Raw genomic sequence first — 7,069 nt, 5'->3', positions numbered from 1 at the left:
ATTCATGACTTCGTTATCTGGGATACACCTTCTAATAATTTGATCAGGACATTGTTTAAAAAGATAAGGATCATCCCAAATGAAATACTTCACTTGGGCAAAGAATTTATATTTATCCTGCTTAGTCCAATGAGAAGGTATCTTACCTATGGCTAAATAATTTACAATATCAGCAAACCAAGGTTCAGTAGACACAGACATGAGTTTGCTCATCTGGAAAAGATTTATATGATGGGTGGTTCACTAGATGGTGCGACTGGAATTCGGGACAAATGATCTGCTACAACACGTTCTCAGTGCCTTTTTTGTCCCTAATTCTAGGTCAAATTCTTGAAGGAGCAAAATCCATCTGGTTAAGCATGCCTTGGCATCCTTCTTTGCTAGGAGATATCTAATGGCTGAGTGATCCGGTGTAAACAATGGTGTGGGTCCCAACCAAATAAGATCTAAATTTTTCTAAAGCAAAGACAACGGCAAGGAACTCCTTCTCAGTTGTGGTGTAGTTAAGCTGCGCATCATTAAGGTTTACTTGTATAATATATCACTCTAGGTAGCTTATTTATCCGTTGACCTAAGATTGCGCCCACAACATGATCGGACGCATCACACATTAATTCAAATGGTTCAGACCAAACAGGAGGATGAATGATTGGAGCTGATATAAGTGCTTTTTTTAGAAATTCAAAAGATTCCAAGCACTCATGAGTAAATTCAAATTTGGTATCCTTTGCCAAAAGATTAGTCAGTGGACGTGCTACTTTGCTAAAGTTGGCAATAAACCTTCTATAGAATCCAGCATGACCTAAAAATAAACATATTTCTTTCACAGATTTAGGTGGTGGAAGACTTGCAATTAGATCTATTTTGGCCTTGTCCACTTCAATCCCCTTTTTAGAAATGACATGGCCAAGAACTATTCCCTGTTTGACCATAAACTGGCATTTTTCCCAGTTGAGAACTAAGTGCTTCTCCTTACATCGTTCTAGAACTAATTGCAGGTGATTCAGACACTCGAAGAAGGTTAGGCCAAAAACAGAAAAGTCATCCATAAAAATTTCTAGAAATCATTCTATCATATCTGAAAACATGCTGATCATGCATCTCTGGAAGGTTGCCGGTGTATTACATAGTCCAAAGGGCATTTGTCTATAGGCAAAAGTACCAAATGGATAGGTGAATGTAGTCTTTTCTTGATCTTCAGCGGCTATGGGGATCTGGTTGTAACCGGAGTATCTATCAAGAAAATAGTAAAACTCTTGTCCGGCTAGTCTTTCCAACATTTGATCAATAAATGACAAAGAAAAGTGATCTTTCCTTGTCGCAGCATTCAACTTTCTATAGTCTATACTGACCCTCCATCCCGTTTGGGTCCTAGTTGGGATAAGTTCGTTTGCATCATTTTGGACCATTGTTACCCCAGATTTTTTGGGTACTACTTGAACTGGGCTTACCCAAGAGCTATCAGAAATAGGATAAATTATTCCACTATCTAGGAGTTTCAGAATCTCCTTTTTAACTACATCCTTCATAGCTGGATTAAGCCTTCTTTGGGCTTCTCTTGTTGGTTTAGCCTCTTCCTCTAAGTATATTCTATGTTGAACTATAGAAGGGCTTATTCCTTTGATATCTGCTATGGTCCAACCTATTGCTTCTTGATTTGCTTTTAGAACTGACACTAACTCCTCCTCTTGCTTGGGATCTAGGTCTGATGCAATAATTACAGGCAAAGTTTCTTTGGGTCCTAGATATGCATACTTGAGATGTTCTGGGAGGGGTTTCAGTTCTAAAATGGGTGCTTCCTCTATCGATGGTTTAGGTGATGATTTCACCATCTCAATGATTGGTTCAGTAGGAAGTATCGATTCTTGATTAATCTGATTTTCTTTAAGTATTTCATTGACATCCTCAGACTCATGGATTAACCAGGGGTTAGACTCTAGGTCGACTTCATCATCACTAATGTCAATGGATTCATAAATACCATCTTGGACTACATTGACATCAGCATGAGAAGAGGATTCCTGTTCTAAGTTAAAAACATTAAGCTCAATGGTCATATTCCCAAAGGATAACTTCATTAGACCATTTCGACAATTGATTTCAGCATTGGCCGTAGCTAAGAATGGTCTTCCTAAAATGACAGGTATATGTCCTTTAGGATTCACAACTGGCTCAGTCTCTAAAATAATAAAATCTACAGGAAAAATAAAATTTTCAACCTTTATCAGAACATCCTCGACCATTCCCTTAGGGATCCTGAGAGATCTATCGGCTAACTGTAATGTGATCCCAGTAGGTTGAAGTTTTTCTAATCCTAGTTGTTCATACACCGAATATGGAAGGATATTCACACTAGCTCCTAGATCTAGCAAGGCCTTTTTTATATTGGTTTCTCCAATAACACAAGAAATTGTTGGAGCTCCAGGGTCCTTATATTTAATTGGCACATGGCTAGATAGGTATGAACTGACACTTGCAGCCAAAAATACTTTCTTTGGTACATTAGTGGTCCTTTTCCTAGTGCAAAGATCTTTTAAAAATTTGGCATAAGTTGGAACCTGATGGATTATATCTAAAAGAGGAATATTAACTTGGACTTGTTTAAATACCTCTAAAATTTTGTCTAAATATTCAGATTTATTGGATTTCAGTCTGTTTGGAAAAGGAGCTCTAGGACTTTTAAGTACTGGACTAGGTGAATTTTCAGTTTCTGGTGCTTGAGGTTGAAAGATAGTAGTTTTAGAAGGTGACTCGGAGATGAGTCCTCTATATCATCAAGTGCAACTACCTTATTGTCTATTTATTTTTTCGATCTTAAGGTATGAATGGCATTTACACCATTAACTTGGTTTCCTTGTTGGGGTCGTGGACCATTTTGGTTCCTAGGATTTGGCTCAGGTTGGCTAGGTAACCTACCATGTTCTCGTTCACTAATGGTCGAAGCCAGCTGACTTACTTGCATTTCCAGACGGGCTATAGCTTGGGTGTTATTATTTATCATGGCTTCTAGGCTTTTCTCTAAAGAGGTAATTTTCTTGTCATTATCATGGAAGCATGGCGGGTTGTTCATCACTGGGTTGGACCTTAGATTTTGCTGATTGAAATTTGGATTGCCTACATTAGGATTCTGGGACCATGATAAATTCGGGTGATTCCTCCAACCTGGGTTATATGTGGGTGCATAAGGATTGTTCAATGATCCTTGATAGGTGGCATTCACCTGTGCACACTCATTCGAGTAGGAACATTCTTCTAAGACATGGTTTGGTGCATTGCACCCTTTACACATGGGTGAAGATATTTGATTTACATTGGCTGGTCTCTGTAATTTTAAGGCTTCCAATCTACGTGTTAAGGTTGCAATCTTGGCCTCTGATGCTAGGGTTGGTTGAATTTGATGCATTCCTCCTCTTGAAGGTGTAGCTTTATCAGGTTCCCTAGTTGTTTCCCACTGTAAATTTTTCTCGGCTAGGTCTTCCAAGAATTGCCAAGCTTCAGTAGTTTCTTTGTCCATAAATTGGCCTTGGCACATGGACTCTAGCATGGTTCTTGAGTTTGAATCTAACCCCTCATAGATGATCTGGCATAGTCTCCAAGTTTCTATTCCATGGTGTGGGCATTGGGTCAAAAGATTCTTGAAACGATCAAAGTACTTCCAAAATGATTCACCAGCTAGTTGGTAAAATTGATTTATTTCATTCCTAATCCTAGCTGTTTTATGATGGGGGAAATACTTTTTCAAAAATGTTCTCACAAAGCCCTCCCAGGTAGTGACAGAATGGATTGGCAGACTATAAAGCCACTTCTTAGCATTATCCTTAAGGGCAAAGTTGATTAATCTAAGTTTGACCTCATCCTCTGTTAATTGCAGTTTCATGGTTGCACATACCTCCTCAAATTCTCTAATAAATATATAAGCATCCTCTAATCCTGTGAATTTTGAAAGCATATTTATGATTTGAGGTTTGATTTCAAAATTGTTAGCTGTGGGTTGTGGCAACCTGATACAAGATGGTTGGCTGGAGCCAACTGGATAACACAAATCCTTAAGGGTCATGGGTTGGATTGGTTTAGCCATTGGAACAACAGGAATTGACTCAATTCTAACTAGACGATCCGATACTCTTCTCCACACACGAGGTGTACGGTTCTCGATGTTTATACAATTTTTTTTATATAAAATTTTTATGTATAAGAAAAAGAAAGAAAAGAGAAAAAGTTCTAAAGAGAAGATCCTAAGGAGTCCTAAATCTAAAGAAAAGTAACCAAATTAATTTAAATTTTATAATTTTTTTTTTTTCAAAACAAGTGAAATAATAAATTAAACTCAATCTATCCTAGGGTTAACCTAAATCTAGACAGCTCCTAACTGTTCCAAGATGACCCTTCAAGCCTTCCAAGTGGAGATTGATCAACTAGTTAGCCAGGTAAGTATAAGAGGTGGGAGGTTCACTCATCGTTGCCTTTTTAGACACCAAACGAGTTGGCCAGGCCAGCAACTGAACCAATTTAACAAACCACCCTCAGGGACTTGCCTAGACACCAACTAATCAAATAACTCAAACTTGGTAGAACTCTTAGGGTTCCTTGTCCTATTGAGCTCGAATTCCTTAAGGTTGACGTCTAATTGATTTTAAGATTAAAGGTCTAGGTAATGCAATATGATGGAGATGGTTTTTGGGCTAAAGAAGGGTAATGAAATCCCCACCTTATCATGTTAATGGGTTGATGCCCTTAGATTAATTATGCAAATGCAAATAAACAAGATGACCAAGAATGTAAAAGATTTTAATTTAGAATTTTTTTTTTTATTTTGATATTTTACTTCACGATTATGAAATGTCTTTTGTTTTATTTTATATATATATATATTTTTTTTTTTTCAAACAAATTCAAATGATTAGGTCTAAAAGGAAAAGTAATTAACTAAAAATAATAAAAAAGAAATTAGAAGCGTACTTGAGTTTTCCAGCAATCACTAACTAAATCTAGAAATCTAAAGGAAAAAGAAAGAGAGTTATAAAGCACGAAGAATAAATATTTGAAAATAATTTAAAATGCCAAATCTCCGGCAACGACGCCAAAAACTTGATGTGCAAATCTTAAAATTTATAAATAAAATCGCAAGCGCACAATGTGCAGAGTAGCACGACCAGCGAGTACGGGTCGATCCCACAAAGACTTGGTTTAAAAATAATTTTCAAATCTATGCTCAAGCGAGCTTTAACGAAAATCGAAAATCGAAAGTTGTTTGCTAAAGACAATAAGATTAAGGATCTAGGGTTTTTGAATCCACTAGATCTAGATTAGGGAATTCTACCTAGAATTTTTCTTATTGATCCTAACGACTACTCCTCTTGTCTTTCCCAAGCATAGATTATGAAGGGACTAAAGTCCAACGATAACCCATCAAGATTCTTTACAGGGGAGTAGTAACTAGGATCCCTTAGGGTTTTCTCCTCCTATGCACTGAATCAAGTATGAACTATGAAGGGACTCTGACCCAACTGTAGTTCATCAAAAATTCTTGACAAAAGAGGAAGAAAAAGAAACCCTAAGAAAAAGAAAGAACCCTATGTAAAACCCCTACTCATGATCTAGCTTCATCGCAAACCCTAGAAGAGATGCTTAGCTAGACATGATCTAAATCTACTTGCAAAATTTAAATGCAAAAAAATAAACTACCCTAATTTCATAAATTAAACTATCCTAATTGCATAAAATTAAATTGCATAAATTAAACTATCCTAATTGCAAGAAAAATAAATTGCATAATGTAAAGAGATAAAATTACATAAAAATAAGATTTTATATAAAAAAAAAATTATTACAAAAATCTCAAAGCTCGAGGCTTGAGAAGAAAGCTAAAAACCCCACTATCTAGGGTTACAAGCTTGATCGAAAGGCCAGAATCCCCTTTACAAGGGTCTTTGGGGGCTTTTTATAGGCATTTGGGGGTTATAAGATTTTCAAAACTTTAGATGTGGGATTAAAAGGTTTTAGAGGGCTGTTAGAGGGGTTTAGGAGCTCAAATCTCGCAAAAAAAATACTTAAATCCATCACGAAACTCTAGAAATTATTTCAGCCGTCCGATCTTCATCTAAAGGACCCAATTCATCTAATAAATCAAGTCGGAAGTGATTCTAGGCCATCGGATCACGATCTGGGTGAAGCGCTGCCGTTGGATCGCGCTGCAGAAGGATCCCGTGTTGTCCTAGTGTTTATTGATTCTTGCAATTGCTTTGATTACGGTTGGATCTTGACCGGCTGCGATGGTGGCCGTCCGATGGCGTAAAAATATGGAGCATTGGATCTTGATCAAAGAAGATCGGACCATCGAGTGATGTGAAGTTACCAGATTGCCCTTCGGACCTTCTTCTCTCTCCTCATGAGCCCTAGACCGCGCGCGTGGATCGGGTTCACGATGCGTTGCGGTGAGCCGAGACTCGCTGATTGGCTGGTTTATGGTGCGCCGATAGGTCCATGGTCCAGGCACCTGTTGCTGTGGATCAGGCGGCTAACCAGATCACCAAATCAGTTGATTTTTTGATCAATTTTGACCTGATTTGACTCGGGTTTGACCCAATTGAGTCTTCTTTCTTCATTCTTCAATTCCTAGGTCAATTTAACTCCGTTTTGCGTAAAATTTGCACCATTGGAATCCTCTTTCTTTGTTCTTTCTATTGATGACCTCTTCTTCTGCAAAATATAATAACAAGTATCAATTTCCTAATAAAGTTAGATAATTTAGATATTAATTGATACTTTTTATGTCAATTTGTGACATAAATCACTGGTACTGGAGCCTTTTCGGAAAAGGTTTCTTCTTTTTGGAATTCTCATCGGGGTATGGCTCTAGGTACGACATAATAATGACTCTGTTAGCTGCCAGCCATTTTCAACAATCTGTCGAGGTGAGTGAGACACGCGGCGAGTGTAGGCCGACCAGAGGAGATCCGCAATCATTATTGCGCCGGATCCCAGGGTCTATTTAAATACGTTCTCCTCCTTCGAGGGTTCCACCTTGCTCGAGAGAATCCCTCGATTCCCCTCTTCTTCCCTGAGAGCT

At 37.9% G+C, this 7,069-nt stretch overlaps 1 non-coding gene across 1 annotated transcript; it reads left to right on the top strand.

Moving 5' to 3' along the window:
* Positions 1 to 3,602: 3,602 nt before the first annotated feature.
* On the top strand, positions 3,603 to 3,709 carry LOC140857637 (small nucleolar RNA R71). The gene has a single exon (XR_012141129.1). It is a non-coding gene; the product is annotated as a small nucleolar RNA R71 (small nucleolar RNA).
* Positions 3,710 to 7,069: the final 3,360 nt, after the last annotated feature.

Source organism: Elaeis guineensis, chromosome 4 (assembly GCF_000442705.2).
Source record: "Elaeis guineensis isolate ETL-2024a chromosome 4, EG11, whole genome shotgun sequence".
Classification (NCBI taxonomy): domain Eukaryota; kingdom Viridiplantae; phylum Streptophyta; class Magnoliopsida; order Arecales; family Arecaceae; genus Elaeis; species Elaeis guineensis.
This window is presented reverse-complemented; position numbering and strand designations above follow the sequence as displayed.